Source organism: Urocampus carinirostris, chromosome 20 (genome assembly GCF_059441175.1).
Source record: "Urocampus carinirostris isolate Australia breed hairy pipefish chromosome 20, RoL_Ucar_1.0, whole genome shotgun sequence".
In the NCBI taxonomy this organism is placed as follows: domain Eukaryota; kingdom Metazoa; phylum Chordata; class Actinopteri; order Syngnathiformes; family Syngnathidae; genus Urocampus; species Urocampus carinirostris.
The window spans coordinates 5,136,118-5,158,327 of NC_142368.1; positions in this window are offsets into that span (position 1 = coordinate 5,136,118).

Below are 22,210 nucleotides of genomic sequence, written 5' to 3' on the forward strand. Positions count from 1 at the left end.
GGGCGCTAATTCATGAGCGTGGACGCTTTTTTTGAACGCGGAAAGTTCGAGTCATCACAATTTCAACGAAGATGCTCGCTGTTTGCGGTGGCAACGCATTCAAAACAAAAGTCGTTCATTTCACTCCAGTTGCCAGATAAATTCAGAGCTGACGAGTCACCAAGTGGGAAAAAAAACGGAAAATTTTGACGTGAAGGGTGATCACGCTTGTACAGTTGAATGTGTTATTTTAAGTAATTACTGAAATCGTCATTTATTATGATTTATATACTTGTTTACATCCATGTGGATGACAAAATGATTATTTTGGGTGCTTTATTGTTAACAGGAAGAAGCTGGCAAGTGTTTTCGGATCAGCGGCGTAAAGAGAAGAGACATCGTTGTGTAACATTTAGCACCTCCTAGTTAAAAATGATATTTGTTTACTTGTTCCATGCATTTCCATTTTTGGTTTCTGGATATCATGTCAGGTTTGGTTTTGTTTGGACGTTTCATTGTTTTGTGACCACTTTTTTGTTTCTTACTTTGTACCTCCTTTTGTATTAAATAGCATCCACCTTTTTTGTTCACCCCTGCCTCAGTTGCTGCTTCCCACCATTACAATACAATCCATCAACTATCATATAAATGTGCGTTTTTTTTTTTAAAAACTCGTAGTTTGAGAAATTTGTATTAATACTACATCACGCACATGAGGCTCACCTGTCAGGATTACTGATTTGACTCACCTGTGCCAGCTCCTATTGTGCCAACTGCCTCGGACTCTGATTGCCTCGGACTCTGATTCCCTATTTAAACCCACTCCTATCTGTCCCCTTTTGTCAGTCCGTTGGCAAAACCTCTGTTTACACTAGGCAAGCCTTTTTTCGACCCTGACTACAACCTGTGTTTTGCTCCTGTCTGTCCCCCGGCTTCGTCCCGTTTTTGATCCTGACCACGTCTACTCTCCCGTCCCGGGCTTTCGACTTTTTTTTGTCCCCAACCACGTCTACTCTCCTTTCCTGGCTCACGACTTGCTTCCGACCCGACCACGTTTTTGCTCTCCTGTCCCGGCTACTGACTTACTCTGAATTACTTTTTCAAGTAACAAGCCCAACACTGAGGAATAAGATTGTCATAATTGAAGAAGACACAAATATTTGTGTTTGTTAATAAAACCTCTGAGATGTAAACTAAGGAGTGAGTCGTGCACATCATCTTGTTATCCGGTTATTATTGTTGTCACGACAGCTCACTTTGCTCGACCCATTACCTTCACATCAAGAGACAATCACGATTTTATTTCCCCTAAAAAACTGAATATTTTGTCCTGTTCTCACAGGAAATTGAGATTATAAACAATTGTAGGTGGCGCTACTAGAGCGTCAATCCCACTCAAGAAAAAAAAAAAATTGCCGAATCAGAGCAGGAAGGCATTGCACTGCAGCCCTTGTACTACTTTTAATGCCGGATAATGGTGGTGTGGTTAGCTTTTAACCCCTCCCCTTCCATGTCTGCGTAGTTTATACAGAAAAGTAACACAGAAAAAACAAAATGATAGACCATAATCCCTTGTCTATTGCCGTTAATGGGGACAAGGACCCACAGCAATAGAGTTGCACAACTTTGCAAAAAAGAAAACAATAGCAGTTTTTCAGACCAGTATTCCAATTTTGATGTGATTTATGATTTTAAAAGAAAAGTGCATTTTCTGTGCTAGTTTTTTTTTGTGTGAGTACTTAATCATATTGGCTGGTGCTGTTGAAACTTCACTGATTGGCCGGCGCCGTTAAAAATTGAACTGTGACAATTCTGGTTAACCAGACACTCCATCACTCCATGAAACTATAATTCCTTGAAAAAAAGTGCAGTGTCTTGCGATTACACAATCGCAATATCGATTAGATTTCAGTTGACCGTGCAGCCCTACGCTGTGGTATACAAAAAAAAAATCAATGGAGTGGACCTCCCTTTTCATTTTTAACATGAGTTGACCAAAGTCAACTGGGGATAATGGATTGTGGCCATTCATGTACTGTTTATTTTAGGAGCAAAGAACAGAACCACTCGTAACTCAAGTTTGCACTTTCAGCCCTGCTCTTAGCAACAGTTGACTAAGGATAACGGATGGCGACAATTGTGTGTTTTTCTTTAGGCAGGCCAAAATGGCATACTTCAACTTACTGAACCGAGAAAAAAAAAAAAACTCTGCCACCCTCTGCTCTCAGCAATATTTGACTGCGGATAATGGATCCTAGCCACAACCGTGCTAGAATGGCACAACTCCCGAAAAAGTGGCGTTTGCCAGCCCCTGCTAGTAGCTATAAGGGGATTGCGGTTGCACAAGTGCAGTTCATTTTAGGCAGAAATAAGGTAAGTGCACTAGGACCGACAAAAGTGTGCTCTGCCGGCCCCCACTCACAGCAATATGCAATCGGGGAGATAATGGAACTCAGAACAATTTCGAACCTGCGATGCAATAAGATCGCTAAGTATGAAAAGCAAACTAGTAAATGACTAGTATTTAGTGAACCAAGCTGCGCGCAATAACGGTATAAGCTTGCAATTTATAAACAACCCGCACATTCTGAGCGACAATGTCACAAATTGATTTACGTATTTCAAAAATGTAGGTGAAGTTTCCAAAACTTTTCGGTTAATAAAGAACTTCGATCTTTATTTTATGAAAAACGACAAGTTGTGATCAGACCCCTGCGTTTTGAGTCAAGTCATGTTTATTTCTATAGCCCTTAATCACAAAGAGTCTTAAAGGGTTGAACATATCAAAGACTATTACAAACTATTATGACACCATCCCCTCATCTAAAACCTACATGCTTTCAATTTCATATGCCGCACATTCACGATAAGCGATCGGGGATCATGTATCGCAGCCGCATGAGTGCAGTTCATTTTTAGTTGGGAATACGGCAAAAAAGAGCCAACAAGCCCGACAAATGTGTGCCCTGCCAGCCCCTGCTCAAAAAAATTGAGGATAATGGATTGCTGAAAATCTTTCAGCCCGCGATGCAACGAGGTTGCTCGCAATAATAGTACAGCTCGCGATTTATAAACAACCCCTACATTCCATCCGAGAAGACGAGGGCGGAATGCGATTCACGACGCTAATTTGGAGGCGGAATAAATCTATAAATCTGACGGCGTTTTGCTATTCTGGCCCCGCGGACACGCAGCCGGGATAATTACGGGTTGACGTTACAGACGCTCCGACGTCTCTCATCAGTGCTGCTAATAGCATAAGCAGCAGGCGGCTACGTGCTTACTCACCGTCTGGCGGTTACGGGGTAAGCGGAGGTAAAACGCCAGCGGCGGCGATATCGTTAGAAGTATCATTAGAAGTAGCCGAGGATACGACTGCGCGTTGTTATGACAGGAACGTAACGCCTGGTTGAAAAACGGTTCTCTGTTTGTTGCGGGCCGTTATTCGTGAGTCACCCAATTGGACTTGAGATTTTTCGGAAACGAATTAAGATGATGGTTACTAGCCAGCGCTTTTGTTTTGGTCCAAAATACTGTAATTAGAACCCCGTTGTAAAAAGTGAAAAACTGCACTGCTCGCTTCAATGTAAAGTTGGTTTTAAAAACCGTACCTTGATTAGGAATTTGCCTAATTTAAAAGCTAAACGAGGTTTTCATTATCAGTTCTTCTGCGCACAGTTCAGACACATCCATCAATATATGGTGAATGCATTTCTCGAATAACTGTCTTCCCTACAAGTATGAAATAAAATCAAATATTTAATTTGCTTTCTGTAAAAGTGTTTATAAAACATATTCTCATGTTATGGAATTTACAGTTGAGTTGCCCCCAATAGCAGCAGGGTCTACACTAGCTAGCGTCCATTAAGCTCCAGTTCCACTAAACACAATAAAGTACAGCGGTGATCCTGAATTTTTTTCTTTTTCTTTTTGGTGGAGACGGGCCTTAAAAGCAGCGCTTAAATTTCACGTTACAATAACCTCCTGTGGACAATGGAAGAAGAAGAACCCATCAGGGTCTCACAAAATTCTACAGAAAAAAACAGCAATGGATTTCAGAAATTGGATAGCTGTGTTGATACCACAAAATATGGCATGTTATCGGCCTCATATCGCTACTTGACCATCTTCGATAAAACAGAGCCCCAATATTAAACATATTCAGGCAGGTTTCCAAACACTCAATAATTTCATAGAACCGATTCAGGATCGGGTCACGGTGCTAAAGCGTATAACCTGTCCGCAATAAAAAAATAAACGGGCCCAATTTCCCGAGAGACAATTTCGCTATCTCTGTAACGTAATCAGGGTTCCTACAGCTAAAGGCAAGTTGAATTCAAGACTTTTTTTAAACTCATTTTGAAATTAAATTTAAGACCTAGTCAACAGAAAAAAAACATAATTGAAACAAACAAAACAAAAAAAAAAAAAACACTACATAATTTAAAGGCGATTTTAAACAAATGTGTATCATTTTTTTTAAATCATATTTTGGTCCAGTTGAAAACTTTCCATGTCAAAACCATAACACTCTCCAAAGTTTAATACGTTTTAAAACAATACAGGAAAATCATGTTTAGAGTTCTTCATGGATCCTCAGTCAAAACTACCAGATAACTCCTAATTCCCCCCTCCCTTATCTGCATTGCTTATCCTCAGTAGGGTCGCGGGGGTGCTGGAGCCCATCCCAGCTCTCTTCGGCCAGTGGGCAGGGGACACCCTCAACTGGTTGCAGGGCACACAGAGACAGACAACTCACTGGCTCATTCACACCTAGGGACAATTTGGACCGGCCAATTGACCAGACATGCAAGCACGGGGAGAACATGCAAACTCCACACAGGAAGGTTTGATCCCATGACCTCAGAACCAGGGTTGGGTAGGGTTACTTTAACTGGATTACTTTCAATTTCTTTTGGATTACTCCAATACCAAATATGCTAATAAAAGACAAAGGAAACTGAATATGAATAAAATTATGACTCACAACAAGTGGTAAGCTTTCTCTCTTGGCTTTGATCTCTTTGATCTCCGGCAAAACTAACATAAAATGCAACAGAAACAAAATGAAAATAAATCCAAACAGCTTGCTAACATCATTTTTTGCCGTTCCATGTATTCCGTTCCTCCCCAAGCCTGCACAAAATTTAGTCATTTTATTCATATTTAGTTTCTTTTGTCTTTTATTAGCATATTTGGTGTTGGAGTAATCCAAAAGTAATTGAAAGTAATCCAGTTAAAGTAACCCTACCCAACCCTGCTCAGAACTGTGCCGCACACGGGCTAACAAGTGTGCTGCCGTGCTGCCCAACTACTAATTCAGAAGAAGCTAATTTATCACGATGCATAAAAAATGACTTTTTGGTCCAGTGTCAGTTTTTTGAAAGCATTACACTGATATTTTCATGACCAATTTTGAGTGTAGCAGCATAAAAACACATGCTTGGGGAGAAAATGCACTCCCGGGATGTGAACAATTGATAAATATGACAAAATCTTTGTGTGAATTTCAAAAATGTAAGACAAGTTCATGCCAATCAAGGCCTTATTTTAAGAATAACAAATCCAATGCCTTTCAAGACTTTTCAAGGATCCAAATCGCAGCAAATGAAAGCTGGCTTTCATTAACCCTCGGCAATGCACGGAGCCCTGCTTCTGGAAACATAGGAGCGCAACAGGCAGTGTGAGAGAGCCAGGCGCCGAGGTCTGATTGCTGAAAGGGAGGGTGGCTCTTCTCCAAGTCGCTCCGATCTGGGAGTTCCCCCTCCTCTCTCGTACACAATCACACTCTCACTGTCACACTGGCGTCGAATGGCACTCCGGTGCACTGCTCGTCGGCGTGACGGGCTTACCTCTCGGGGCCCGGGCTGCACAAACACACGCGTGACCCAAGACAAACTTTCACCATTTCGCCAGTTGTGCAAACAGCCGGCCGTGAAAATACGCCGGGTGAAAGAAAAAAAAACGTGGAAAAACAATACAAGTGCCTGTGATGAACTCCGGTGAATGCAAATCGACAGTTCCAGAGGCCGGGATCGCGTGGCTCAGAAGCAGAGGTTTGGTGGAGTAGCCCAAAATTTTACTGTTGCTTGAGTCAAAGTAAAAAAAATACTCCGTACGATGTCACTCAAATGCATCGTTCCAAATATCATTCGGAAGGTTAAAGTCTTGGGATTCAAGAAATGCCAACCATTCCTTAGTTTCTATTTTCTTTTTTGCTCGCAACTTTACTGCGCATAAGACAATAAACACTTGGAATTGAGTTTAATTTAAAAAAAGACCCATCACAGAAACATCGATATCACTCTGAAACAAGATACTGGGAAAATATATAGCAGGAGTAGCTCACCGAAGTCGTTGCGTTCAATAATAATGTGGAACCATGGTCCTCTTATATCCGTGAGTGTAGAAAATCCAGGAGAGTAAAATATTTACAAATACAGTACAGAATAGTAAAATACTGTTATCTCTATGGCGTAGTTCTACCCAACATGCTATTCACAGAGTCACTGTAGCAACGTCGTATTTATTGTAGTTTTTTACAACAACCAATCAGATGATCAAATGATCAAAGTCCATCCAATCAGCAACAAAAACATTTAAAATAGACTAAAATAATCAGTGTAAATTCAAGTGATTTAATAAACAATAGACTAAAAGTACTGTAAACTCCGGACTATAGAGCGCACTCGATTATAAGCAGCACCCACCACATTTTAGGATAGCTGCTTTTGTACTTACACAAGCCACACCTGTATAAAGGGCCGCATGCGCCCAAATTGAATTATGTAACGTAATCATAAAATTAACCCAACTATGAGTCCCGCGATTTTAACTGAACACAAAGTTCACAGTTCAAAAACCACAGCCGACAAAATGACGGAATACGATACCGGTAGTTAACATTGGTTGCAGACCTGCAGATTCCGGGTCCCGTTAAAAGTAATCCAAGGAAAAAAAGTGTATATTTCCAAAGGTAAGGGTGGGAAAAATATATATCCACTATTGTCTGCCGTGTCCACAAACACTCACCTTTACCGGTCCCCACTTCCCGTCATCCCCCGCGTCTGTTACACCCCTTCTTTTTAATTGGTCAGTGCAAGACTTATAAGAATAAGTGTCCAAAATAAATAGAAATAAATACATTACAAAAATATACAGTTGCAAATACATATTATACATGGATACACATATTTACAAAGAAAGACGGTACACCGAGAGAGTTTTCAAAGCTTTAATAATAATATTATAACTTTCATCCCAAACCGTGTCTGTGAAGGGTAGCAAAACGCTACACGCTCGCAACACAGTGAACCGATCTGTTAAAAAAAACAATTCATTCTTGCAGAAACCACGGTAAACCGTCCTCATCTACCTCCATATAATTGACGTCATCAAAGTCGTCTTCCCCAGTATGGGTAAGAGACTTTGTCATATAGACGACGTTCCACGCTCCCTTATTCAAAAACACGCTAGCAACACGCTCGCAAGGTAAAGTTTGCGTGCAGTAGCTCTGTTTCTTTCTTTATCGGACTGCTCGATTGCGTTCAGCTTCTAAGCTGCGTCATGAGCCTTGAATTCGAGCGCCGCTGGCGGCTGTTAGAAAAATTACATAAATTGGCCGCATCACTGAATAAGCCGCAAGGTTGAAAGTTTGGGAAAAAAGTAGCGGTTTATAGTCCGGAATTTACGGTAGTATAAATCAAATCAATAAATGAAGCACATGTAGCACCAAGTAGCACATTTAAAGCCCCAATACTGATCTTAACAGGCACTGCTAGCATAACAACAAGCTAGCCCATGAACTCGAATATAGGAGACATTGCATACTGTAGCGGGTGATTTGCACGCTTTTAAGGGGAATATGTTTTTGATTTGAGGCCAGGGGTGCGCCTCCTCTTCTGTAATTTCACTGTAATCACTATTGCTAAGCGACATTTTCATCCGTAAACAAACTTTCCCCCGCTGGAGTTAAATATGGTCACGTGACTGGGATGCTAGGTGTGATTGGTTAAACATGGTAGAGCCTGGCGGAGTTCTGCGTCAAAACAAATAGGCCTTAGCGGAGACAGACAGACGCGTACTTACGTGGAGGGGATTCTAGCAGAGTAGATATAGCGTTATTTCTTCACAATTTTACTCAAGTAAAAGTAAAAGTATAGGGGTTTAAAAATATTCCTAGAAGTACAAAATTTCCCAAAAGTTACTCAAGTAAGTGTAACGTAAATTTACTCTGGTACTTCACACCTCTGCTCAGAAGGAAGCAAAAAAAAAAAAAAATTAGTATCTCTTGGTCCTATCAGGCTCCTAAATTAGCAGTTTAAAGCAAGCACTTGTCCTAAACAGGGGTCCTAAATTTTCACTTTGAAGCAAACTTGTTTTAAACAGGGGTCCTAAATTCACAGTTTAAAGTAAACTTTTTTTAAACGGAGGCCTAATCCCAGTTTGAAGTAAAGTTGTATTATGCTGGGGTCCTAAATTTAAAGTTTAAAGCAAATTTGTTTTTAACAGGCGTCTTAAATTCACAGTTTGAAGCATTTTTTTTTAACAGGGGTTCTAAACTCAGTTTGAAGCAAACTTGTCATAAACCGGGGTCTTAAATTTTCACTTTGAAGCAAACGTGTCTTAAACAGGGGTTCTAAATTCACAGTTCGAAGCAAACTTCTTTTAAACAGGGGTTTGAAATTCTCAGTTTGAAGCAAACTTGTCTTAAACAGGGGTCCTAAATATTCACTTTGAACCAAACTTGTTTTAAACAGGGGTCCTAAATTCACAGTTTAAAGAAAACTTTTGATGTCATTTTTATCTAGAAGATTGGAAAAAAAACACAAAACAGCATGATTTTTTTTAAAAATAAAACAGTAAACATTTGAAAAGGAAAAGTCAATAAAATCACATGAATACGGTTTAAGTTTGATTCAAGTGAAGTCATTTTTCTCTTTTTACCTTTCTGCTGATCACACACCCGCCGGTTTGCTTTAAAACAGCCACCTGCTTGGTATGTGACGCTAGGGATTCGAGCAAGAATATAAACCTTCTATTTCTGTGTGTTCCAACTCAGATTACTCATTGTTAGTAGCAGTGATTATTTTCAGAGTCTTAGAGACCAAATTTGTTTATATTCTACAGCTCAGTTTACTTTGGGTATGTCTTGGACTGGGATTTTAGGCGAATTGTACAGGAACGTTAAGGGATTCATTTCGATTTTGTTAAAAAGACAGGCTTTGCGTGTCGCACGACCGTACGTGAATGGGCCCGTGTGATGAGTGACATATTCTGATTGATCAATCAATGCCCAAGTACAACACTTTTTGCAACTATTGCCCTTACAGTAGGTTTATTATATGTGGAAAAGACTACTTTTTTGGGAGGAGCACATAATAATCCGGTACGCTTAATAGTTTCCATTGACTGCCACAATTGAAAAAATTTGGTGACGGTTGTGACCAATGTTCCCTCTAATTTTCCTTACGGGTCTGAGCGTTCACACAAAGTCGGTGAGCAACGCTTGAAACAACAGTGAGCCACCATAATCCCAAGTGTGGCAAGATAATGAATTATCAAACATGTCCAGAATTTGTTACATCAAGTTACATTTTGCTGAGTTTCCGGCAATGCAAAATTATTTTTCTCTTTTGAATGAATTGACTCATGTACTATTGCAAAGGTTGTACGGCCTACAAACATCGTTTGTTCTGACAATTCGTTCACAAGATATCCATTTCTTTTTTTTTCCTGATATATTTTGTTGCATAATATTAACATTTTTGGGGGCTTATTTAGTACGATACAGAACTGTACATAGTCACATTTTTTAGTGGAAGTACAATGTTGGCAACAAGATTCACTTGATACAATTGGAAATTATTTGAATGCAACACAAACTTTTTCTTCTTTTTTCCGTGTTTTTTTCTACTTTTTTAAAATTCCTTTAAAAAAAAGTCTCATTGTGTTTATTTTTTCCGAGCTGTTACTTTTTTCTTTTTGTTCTCCATTTACTTTTTGCTTATGTTTCTTTCTTTTCTTTTTTTCTGGCTTTTTTCTAAATTGTTCCTTCTTTTTTTCTCTTCCTTTTGTTTCTTTTTTTCCGAGCTCTTCACTACTTTTTCATTTTGGTATTTTTTTTTGTTCTATTCCCCCCTTCATTTAAGTCATTTTGTGAATAGTTTTACATAATATTTGGTCATGTTGGGATTAAAGAAGCAAAAACAACCTGAAGAGCCGTTTAGGACCCGAAAGAGCCGGTTCCTTTTAGTGAGCCGAGCCGAAGAAGCCGGATCTCCACAAACTACTAACTTTACTTTTCAACTTCGTTCGACATTGACTTCAAAATACCGCATTCAGGACACAACGTCAGGGGAACCCGTGTATTTTTACCTTCATGCACTCTAACTTTGACTTAAGTCGCTTCATAATTAGTAATTTTGAGCCCTCATTTTTGTGCGCTGGCTAGATTTTCTTGTGCGCTGAGAATGTGCGAGCAGTGCGCAATTGCGCACGCACGCAGCTTAGAGGGAACACTGGTTGTGACTGTTTTTTATAGGCGCAGACCTCCAGTGAGCCGAAAAGAATACGGTGATGGACGTGAACAACCCCCGCCACTGGTGCCTGTTCCCGATTACTCAAAAATGCCGACGGGTCTCCGCTTTCACGGCTTTGGCGGGCAAGGCCTTCCCTCGGCGTGCTTCGATGACCCGTCCGTATCAGGATTAGCGCTAGTTTACGCCTCAGCTGTCGTGACGGTAAACAGCGCTGAGCAATGAAAGAGTTTGACGGAAAGCGGTGAGTCATGTTTGTGACGAGCCGGAGTCTGCGATCATCCGTCTTTTCTCTCCCCCCGTCCGGCCTCGAGGAAACATCTTGTGAATTTCCCCAGGAGCTGTTTGGCTTTTGTCAAATTGTTGCTATTAACGCCACGCCGTAAAGTCAAACCTGTCAGAGCGCCTGACAGTGATTAGCTTCGGCTTTGCAGACGGGAGGGGAAAAAAAAAGGAGATCCTCGCAGAAAGTCGCGGGAGATTTCTGATGTTTAGTTGAAAGCGATGATTCTGGCGGGATCTCATTCGATCCAAATAGGTGCAGATGGAGATTCAGTATAAATGGGACCATTTTGCATGCGATCCAGACTATTAAAGGTGTCTCTGTAGGAGGGGAGAGTAACCACAAAATAAACACAGTTTATAAACTCCTTCAATTCTTCGACTGTTTTTAATTGGCTGCTCCTTCAGCCTTTTCTCCAGAACCACTTATATATGTGTCCTATTATCAGGGTTGGGTAGGGTTACTTTAACTTGATTACTTTCAATTACGTTTGGATTACTTACAAGTGATTTTTTTATGCATCATGATAAATTAGAGCTCGGCGGCGCAGTGGTTAGCGCTTGTGTGGCACAGTTCATGTCATGGGAACCTGTTGTGGGTTCAAATCCAGGTCCAGACTTCCTGTGCGGAGTTTGTATGTTCTCCCCGTGCTTGCGTGGGTTTCCTCCGGGCACTCCGGTTTCCTCCCACGTTCCAAAAACATGCCTTTCAGGTGAATTGGCCGGTCCAAATTGTCCCTAGGTGTGAATGGGCGAATGAGTTGTCTGTCCCTGTGTGCCCTGCGATTGGCTGGCAACCAGTTCAGGGTGTCCCCTGCCCACTGCCCGAAGATGGCTGGGTAGGGCTCCAGCCCCCCCCCCGCGACCCTAATGAGGATAAGCGGTACGGCTAATGAGATGAGATGAGATGATAAATTAGCTTCTTCAGAATTAGTAGTTGGGCAGCACGGCGACGCAGTTAGTTGTTAGCCCGTGTGCGGCACAGTTCTGAGCAGGGTTTGGTAGGGTTACTTTAACTGGATTACTTTCAATGACTTTTGGATTACTCCAATACCAAATATGCTAATAAAAGACAAAAGAAACTAAATATGAATAAAATGACAAAATTTTGTGCAGGCTTGGGGAGTATTGGAATACATGGAACGGCAAAAAGGATGTCGGCAAGCTGTTTGGATTTATTTTCATTTTGTTTCTGTCGCATTTGATGTTAATTTTGCCGGAGATCAAAGAGATCAAAGCCAGGAGAGAAAGCTTATCACGTGTTGTGAGTCATAATTTTATTCATATTTAGTTTCTTTTGTCTGTTATTAGCATATTTGGTATTGGAGTAATCCAAAAGTAATTGAAAGTAATCAAGTTAAAGTAACCCTACCCAACCCTGCCTATTATTGAAATGTGTCACTGCATATAAAGTCATGATAGTATCATTTATCCATTCGCAACCTTTTTATTTTGTCAGTCATTTATAATGTCATTTATTTTGTCCTAACTAATCAAGTAACTTCATCATTTGCTTTATTTATTTGTTTGTAGTGATTTGACTTCTTTTTTTTTCATTTATCTGGTCACCATTATTTAAATTCTCTATTATATTATTTGTATTATTTCATTGCCAGAAAGCGGTCTTGAATGATACCAAACATGTTACCTAGTGTTTACTATGTTTGTGTACTGTAATGCTAAATGTAATTCACCCTGGTCATCCTTGTGAGATCCCTTCTTAAGGTTTCTCTTTTTCCTCACGCTGAGGTTTTGAGTTGTTCCTTGCCTGCATGTTGGTTTAAGATCAGGTAATTGTGTCATTGTAATCCTGTGAAATGAAATGAAATTATCTGCATTTATATAGCGCTTTTCAAGTTAATGACTTCCCAAAGCGCTATACATTTGTGCTTCACATTTCCCAATAGCGGCCGTGATCTGTGCAGCCATGTAAGGCGCTAACCTGCTTATTGGGGATATTGGGGGTTCAGTTTCTTACCCAAGGACACTTCGACATGTAACACGGACAAGCCGGGTTTCAAACTGGGATCCCTTAATCCTAAGACGATCGCTCTACCTCCTGAGCGACGCCCCCAGAAAGTCCTTTGAGACATTTTTGTGATTAAGGGCTATATAAATAAATTTGACTTGACTTGACAAAGACTCTTTATAGGGGAATTTCCACTTTACTTTCATTTTCACGCCCTTTCTAGTATAAAAGTAATTGTCAGCCATTTTTGCTTTGAACTTGTGTATTTACAGCCATTATTATGTCGCTCATTTATGACTGGACTATACTGTAATAAAAACATCATCGGAACTGTGCATATCTTATCTTGACTAAGAAACTACTCAAAATTTTGAATCGAATACCGATGTGTTCAAAAACTGCAAAGTTCAAGTATACAGCAGAAATGAGAATGAGAAAAAAATGTTTCTGTAATTTTATAATTGCCTTTTTACATTATCTTTTAAATACGCAAAAATAAATATAGACGTTGAAAAAAAAAATGCATGTTCTTCTTAAAAAAGTACTGTTGTCGTATTTTTGCCAATGGCTCGTGTTGCTTTTCACGTCACAGAGTAGCGTAGTCCCCTCCAACTAAAACTAGTATCATGTTCTACGCTGAAAAATAGATTTTGAATATATGCTGAAAACGAGTGTTGTTTTCTTCATCAAAAGTAGTCATCTTGTTCGCTAAAAGTACTCTTTTTTTTCCCCAAAGAGTAGCATGTCTTTAATAAAACTAGTGATGTTTTCTACACCAATAGATAGCGTAGTCCTAACAACAAAAAACAACTTTTCATGGTAAAATGTATGCATTTTAAAAAAAACTTCAGATTGCAATTACTCCAGTACCGCTCAAAGAAAAAATCTGGTGTGATTCATTTATTTTGCAGAGATATAGCTTTGATTTCCATAAGTGACTTTTATCAAGACATATGATTAAAATCACTCGTATATTAGTTTTTGAGACAAATCTCCCCCCTATATAGGTGATGGGTAAAAATGATGGTAATATGTAGCTTACATTTTCAGTTGCGGGAAGTTTTTCCCATTGATAATTGACCACTAGGGAAATGGCACTTGAACTTTTTTGCATGACCTATAAATGATGCTTAACCCTTGTATTAACACACATTTATAGTGCCCTGTTTAGGTGTAGCGTGCGCCTGTCCTCTTGGGCGCAACCCATAGGGGGTGATGACGCTTCATAAGACAATGCTATACAAACTAATGCCAGCTGTAGTTGATCACTTGGGAAGTAAAATTGCAATGGCAAAGAAAAGCCACTAGAGAACATTGTCAATGTCATTTTAAAGCTGACTTGGTGAGAATCATGGCAATAGTTTCACCCAAAATGATCACATTCAAATTCAACTATTTTAAGGATTTCAAGCACCCATAAATAAAAAAATAGTGTCGTATACACTCAAAATAACATCTTTATAGTCAGAATATTCTTTTTTTTAACATATTTTTTATATAATTCATAGAAGTAAGCACTGGCCAAAAAAATTCAGCCCGACCTGACCCGAGTCGCAAGTATATAAACCCGAACCCACGCAAGAAAAGAAAAAACGGCGAGGGAGAAGCCTGGCCAGCCCAACTTAATGATTGACGTTTTAAGCCCGAAAATCGGTCCGGGTTCGGGCCCGGGCTTAAGATCTTATCTCCACTCCAGCATGACTGATGTTTTTTTTTTCCTCTATCAAATTCAGCATTTTTGGCCTACAAATCCGACCTAAACTCCCGAGTGATTTCAAGTCAGGAAAACAGGATTGATGAAGTCCACCATCTAGCATCTCACATTCTATTATGCTTATTTCAAACCAGCGACTATCAAATGATCGTATTCAGCATGGAAATCATTCGACGGGAATATTTGGAGAAAGCAATCATTTGCTTCCTGGCGTAACCTAAGATGAGCCCTCTGGAAACATCTGCTGTATCCAAAAAGGACGACACCACTCCAGAACTTTTCATCAAAGGTTTCGGACTTAGAGGAAAAATAAACCAAGGTAAATATTATTTCGAGGTCTGTGACGCTTCACGTTAACAGTGATGTATGAAGTGCTACGTATATACTTTATAAACGTCTCTCGAAATACGGCAGAGGATCCCTGGAAGGGAACAGATTGTCAGAGATGAAATGTTTGCGCAAACCGATTTTGACGTAGCAAAACATAAGTACTGGCAAACGTCTTCAGTTTCTGTGCTTTCATTTCCTGCGTAGGGTTTTATTTTTCAACTTTGATATTGCATCTTTCCCACACTGTCTCTGGAGTAATAATTCAACTTTTACAAATCCTCCAAGTGTTTGAAATGTGCCTTGACGTGAGTTAATTCACCTCCACGATTCTTCCATGGTCCCCTCTAGACTTTCATGTCCTCGTACTTAACGCCGGCATCTGGTCTTTCGTGGACCACCAAACTGGAGTGAGTTTTTTGGCGCCTGAGCCCACACGTTCGCTTGCTTTCTCTCCAGCGAGTCCTTTAAATCATCTCGCCCCGCTTCCATCTCAATATGGCCGTGTATTTTTGAACTAAGGCAAATATTTGACTTTTGCATACTGTAGGTGCAGCGCCTCTGGGCCGGGGCCAAAAACACCATTATCAAAAACGCCCGTGAAAGAGGAACATTCACGGGTACGCGCACATGCGGCATGTATTTGGTAGTTTCTGATAAGCTATGGCTAAAATTCGGAGAATCGAAAACTAGCCCAACAGCTGCAAATCATAAGCACAGTACGTAATTGAATTTTTGCTCGTGCACGATCTGAACCTTCGAGAACTCCGGTAACCCTTTAGCCTTTTTGAAACGGCATCGATATTGCGAAACTATTTGCTGAAATAAGCAGTTACCCAGATATTTCCTAATGCCAGGACCTCACTCACATTCCTTTGAAAATTGGTTGTACAACCTTTCAAACTGTTGGAATCAAATTGCTGATGGATCACACCTGATTGGTCGATTTAATACTTGTATGTTAGCTATTCAGTTTACTCAAATTGTACAACTCGTTTCCAATTTTACACAGGAGTTTAAGATTATTGAGGCGGCAGTAACTCAGGAGGTAAAGCTCTCATCTTGGGATCAAGAGTTCGCAGGTTCGATTGCCAGCTCCTCAGTGTTATATGTCGAAGCGTCCTTGGGCAAGACACTGAATCCCTAATGTCCCCGATAAGCAAGTAGTTACCTTGCATGACCGACGCTGCTATCGGTGTGTGAGTGTGTGTGAATGGGTAAGTGTGAAGCACATTGTGCAGCGCTTTGGGAGATCATCATTGATTTGCAACGTGCTATATAAATGCAGACCATTTCATTTACTCACTTAAGTTTGTTAATCCTGCTCTTTAGAGAAAGTAACGTAAATTCTGGACTATAGAACGCACCTAAATATAAGCCGCACCCACCACATTTTAAGAGGATAACCGCTTTTGTACTTACACAAGCCGCACCTGTACATAAGCCGCATGCGCCCACATTAAGGCATGCAACACGATCACAAAATTAATCCAAACCCGACTTTGAGTTCCGCGATTGTAACTGAATATAAAGTACACAGTCCAAAAACCACAGCCGGCAAAATGAACAGAAAATGATATCGGTACTTAAAGTTTAATGCAGACCTGCAGAGTCCGGGTCCCGTTGAAAATAATCCAATGGAAAAAAATGTATATTTCCAAAGGTAAAGGTGGGAAAAATATATATTCACTATTGTCCGCTGCGTCCACAAACACGTCTCACCTTTACTCCACTTCCTACTTCCTTTTTTTTGATTCTCCCGTGGAAAACATAAGAATAAGTCTCTAAAATAAAGACATTACAAAAATATACAGTTTCAAATACATATTATACATGGGTACACATATTTACAAAGAAAGACGGTACACCGAGAGTCTTTTCAAAGCTTTAATAATAATATAACTTTCATCCCAAACCGTGCCTGTGAAGGGTAGCAAAACGCTACTAGCAACACGCTCGCAACAGTTAACGGGTCTGTTAAAAAAATATACGGTACATGTAGAAATCACGGTAAACCTCATCTTCCTCCTTATAACTGACGTCATCAATCGTCTTCGCCAATGTGGGAAAGAGACTTTGTCATATAGACTCGTCCCACGCTCCCTTTTTCAAAAACATGCTAGCAACACACTCGCAAAGTGAAGTTTACGTGCAGTAGCTCTGTTTCCTACTTTATCGGACTGCTCGATTGCTTTTAGCTTGAAAGCTGCGTCATGTGCCTTTCTTATTGCAATTTACATGGTGAGGATATGTCTACGCTAATTTAAATTGTGCACAAGCTAAGAAGTTGCAGTCTTCCTCGGCGCATATATTCCACGGCTCTAAATATTACATTTTGTACTCGAGCGCCGCTGGCGGCTGTTAGAAAAATTACATAAATTGGCCGCATCCCTGAATAAGCCGCAGGGTTGAACGTTTGGGAAAAAAGTAGCGGCTTATAGTCCGGGATTTACGGTATTTGCCTCTAGTCCTGATTGTTTTCATTGTTAATTTAGTACTTGTATCTTGGGAACTTGTTTTCATAGTACTCTACAACTTAGTCTATAGTCTCAACTTCAAACAGGAAGTTTTCAAGTGTTCAATATACTTGATCATGTTGTTCCATGGATAACTTATTTAAGGCAGGAGTCCAGTTATGGATAGTGTCATGGTATTAGATTCAGTATCAAACCTGTGCTAGATCAAGGTCTTGCTTCTAATCCTGAACTTATGCTATCAAATTTAATTGGTTGATTTAATATTTGTATCTTAGTAACTAACTAGTAATAGTACTCTATAACTTAGTCCTGAGTCCAAATTTTAAACAGGATGTCTTCAGGGGTTCAAGGTACTTGGTCACATTGTTGCATGGATACCTTATTTATGTCAGGGGTCCAGTATGGATGGCATATTGATCTTTGATTTGGTACCAAACCTGTTCTAGATCCAGGTCTTGGTTCTTGTCATGAACATGTTATAAGTTATCCATGTCTTGGGTCCAGTCTCATTTTTTCCGTTTACTGTTAGACCAAAGACTGCACTTCCATTTTATACAACTTGTTAGTTTTAGGTAGTAATCAAGATGATCTAAATTGCAAAAACTAAAACAAACACATTTCTATTCTTCCATGGTCAGGTCTTCCATTCTCAAAATAGAATACTTCTGGTAATCTAATAACCATTACATTTTACACAACGCACGTTTTCTACTCCCCATAAAATGTCTCGGATGGCCCAACCACCCTGGATCTCAGTCTATCCTTTACAGTTTGATATATTATACTTCTTCACCACGTACTTGTACAGGCTTTAATAAAATCCCCAGGTTGTAGGTTCCAGTGTGGCGCTTATAAAAAGTCATAAGTCCTTACATAGTTCTCTGCGGTTTTTCGATAATCTAGCCATGGTTCTGAAGGATTGCTGCATGTTGGATGGTTGACATTTATACCACTTCACCTTGACTCCCTTCTGAACATCTCTTCCTTTTTTGTGTTCCCTTGCATGAGGATTTATTTGGCCAACATATGGTCACCAGCCACCGTGGATTTCCCTATATTGGGGAGCGGGACAATGTATGCGAATTATAATGTTTGATCCAACACGAAACCCTCTACATCTTAGGAACCTCAACTCTGGAAGTCATTTTGGGCTTGAGGGTTTAAGCCTCGGCGTAAACTCATTGTCTTTGCGGACGCCGGGGAAGGATTGCAGGCTTCTGTGCTGGCAACGAATCGTGAATATTTGCCATCTCACACTGCTGCTCCAAAATCCAATTCTATATATTCGTAGCATGGATCCGGTCTTATTTGACGACATTTGATAGAAACTGTTCAGACTAGCAAATGACTGTGTATACTATAGACTTTAATCTTCAAAGTCCATTGGTATTTGACACTACAGACTCTTTATGAATGCCTGCTGACCAGTAGGGCTGTCATGATTAGGAATTTCTGGAGACCTTTAATTGTCAAGCAAATAATCATGATTGACGAAGATAATGGTCAAAAAGTACATCTTTGTTAGTTGGTGCTATGTTTATTATTACATATACAGACGCTCCCCTACTTATGACCATTCGACTTGGGAAAAACGGTAGATAGGAAAATTTTTCGCAGGATGTTGAAAAATCTCCGGACATTGCTGTTAGATTTTGTATTGTGCACCTTTTTCCGAGTACAGGTCATTACTGTAGTGCTTCTTTCCGCCGCTACCGGCGTGTGGTGGCACTGTGAGAGGTCACCCAGCATCCACCCCGAAGAAGAAATCCACATCCTCTTCCTAGTTCGTGTGTAAACATTTTATACTGTATCTCCAGCGTGCTAAGAACTTTGAAATTTTTATTGTTTAATATCTCGTGCATCCATTCAAATAGTTGGTGTAAAGTGTAAAAAAGTGAGAGGTTTAATTTAAAAGAATTTGGAATAAGAAAGCTAAATGTGGTTGAGAAAATGGTAGATAGCTATTTTTCGTCCACTTTCTACCACGGAGGAGGAAGTTGCCTAACTGTTGAAGCTCATCTTCCAAGAGTAAGTTAAACTTAACTTTATTTATCATCTTCTCTAGCATCTTATTTAATGAAATGTTTATATTTTAGTACAAAAATATATAGGTTACTTATACAAACCTTAAACATACTTATATAAATCAATTGTTTTTTTACTAACAAATTCAACTTACGAACGATCGTCCAGAACCTTGTTTGTGAGTAGGGCAGCGTCTGTATCATACACCTGAATAAAGAAGAGCAGTCTAATGGTTAAGAAATCAAGTCAAGAATTATTCAAGAAATAACTATTAACTTAAAATTTTCTTTCTTTGATTAAAATAAATGCAACAGTAAAGTATTAAAGCCTGTTAGGTTAAAACCTTTTGAGGAACAAAGCACAGGTGAGGTAACAGGTCGTGACTTAACTTTTCAGTCATAAAATACAAAATTTAACAAAGCGCAAAAATGAGTTGCCTAGGTGAGAAAAATACTCTAATTTCAACACACACACACACACACACTTAAACTGAATACAGCAGCAGAGTAGATAAATGTCTCTTGGTTGCTCTACAAGTTTTAAGATTTCAACGCATTTAAAGTATCATTCTTTTTTTGCATTGCAATCTTAAACAACTTTATTTAAAAAAAATGAGTCCCTCTGTCAGGCAGCACGGCGGCGCAGTGGTTAGCGCTTGTGCGGCACAGTTCATGTCATGGGAACCTGTCGTGGGTTCAAATCCAGCTCCAGACTTCCTGTGCGGAGTTTGTATGTTCTCCCCGTTTCCTCCGGGCACTCCGGTTTCCTCCCACGTTCCAAAAACATGCATTTCAGGTGAATTGGCCGGTCCAAATGAACGAATGAGTTGTCTGTCCCTGTGTGCCCTGCGATTGGCTGGCAACCAATTCAGGGTGTCCCCTGCCCACCGCCCTGAGATGGCTGGGATGGGCTCCAGCCCCCCCGCGACCCTAATGAGGATAAGCGGTACGGCTGATGAGATGAGATGAGATGAGTCCCTCGGTATATTTGCCTGTACTACCTAATGAACTGATAATTTATAAAAAAATAAAAAACGATTATCTGTTGCCACCTACTGTTATGTATGAATGTTACAGTAACCCGACTGATCACTGGAAAAGGGCAAAGATCCTGAAGAACTGCGAGCTTTTTCGCAACTATAAAATCGTGCCATTTTCGGCGCCTCACGTCACACTGGTTGAAAAACCCTGCTTTTAATCGTTATATCCATTATGTCTTTGATATGATTTGTGTATATCGAGCATTTTCATATAGTCGGGAATGTCCGTGTTATGATGAAAGGGGTTCAGTGTACATATTTCAAATACAGGCGCTAAGTGGGAAAGCCATCCTTTGTACTACGGTGGTTCCCTACTGTGAAAACTTAGATCCTGTCGGTTGACGTCTCGAAATGGCCTCCAGATTTTCTTTTTTCATCCCCCGTTCAGATATTACTCAACGGCAATTACGCCGGCAGTTGACATGGCGACGACCCACACACATCCACAGCGCTCAGGCGTCTGTTGATTGACTAACGTGAATGGGCACAACTACCGTACTTCCCGCACTATACGGGGCACCGGGTTTTGTGCCGCAACACCCCAAAACACTGTTTTGCCATGCATTTTTTGTGAGTAAGCCACACCGGACTACAAGGCGCATAAAATCGAAACTACAGTAAGAGCTACCGTGTTTATTCGTCTATAACTATCGGGCTTTTTATACACATACGGTATATTTTTGTGCAACCATTGAATGAGTGTCGCAGACCAAAATCACAAAGCATTGTGTGTAATAGTAAGTGAACCCGAGAGTGTTGACACTTCACCACTAGACCATCAGTGATACAGATGACGTATGAAAAGGGATTCGATTTTATTTCATTATCACACAATTTTAACTTGCGGTGCCAGAAACAACAACAAAAGCAATTATGTTAGGTCAAACAGTCTCTCCTCTTCTTCACCTGAGGCAATAAAGTTGAGGTTTAATATGTATACACTAATCCCTCATTTTTCGCAGGGATTGTGTTGCAAAATACAGAGCGTAGAAACCATAATCTATTTATTCAATCATTTTATTGTTTATTTATTACTGAATAACAAACACAAGATGCAGACTTAAGTATTTGATCAACAGGAAAAATAATGTACTTTATAAACTTTTTTTTAAACAAATAACTTATGTAATGTCAAACTATTTTAAAAACTATCTTGCTACCATAAGATGAAGCTGTGGGATACAGACTAATTATCCAAAAGAGCAACACCACGCGAGAACTAAAGAAGAAAAGAAAACAATCTGGAGGAGCAGCCAAGTATAAAGCAACCAACGAGAAAATCTGAAAAAGGAGAGAAGCAAAGGAGAAATGTTCGGAGTTAGAAGAGTGCCTCAACAAGAACAAATCAAGGAAAGCCTTTCAGATATTAAAAGACCTCACATAAACAAAACAGACAATAGTCAGCAGCATTCAGGATGACACGGGGAATAAGCCAACTGAAGAAAAAAAAACATGAATAGATGGACAGAATACTGCTCCAAACGCTAAAACACCTGACACAGGAAAACCATGAGGTCCTTAAGAATTCCGGCCCAGGAGAAAGTGACAACTTACCTATCTTCAGAGAAGAAGCAGCAATAAACTCACTAAAGAACGGAAAGTCTCCAGGGATAGACAACATCCTATCAGAACTCATACGAAATGGTGGTGAGCAAACTATAGACATTTTGACAAAAAATTGCAGAAAGATCCGGCAAACAGGACAGTGTCCATCTGCATAGACAAAATTGCTAATAATTATGCTACAAAAGAAAGGAAACCTTCAACAATGCTCCAACTACAGAACCATTAGCCAAGCAAGTAAAGTTATGCTAAAGGCCCTACTGAACGGACTCTACCGACAGGCTGAAAACTTTCTAG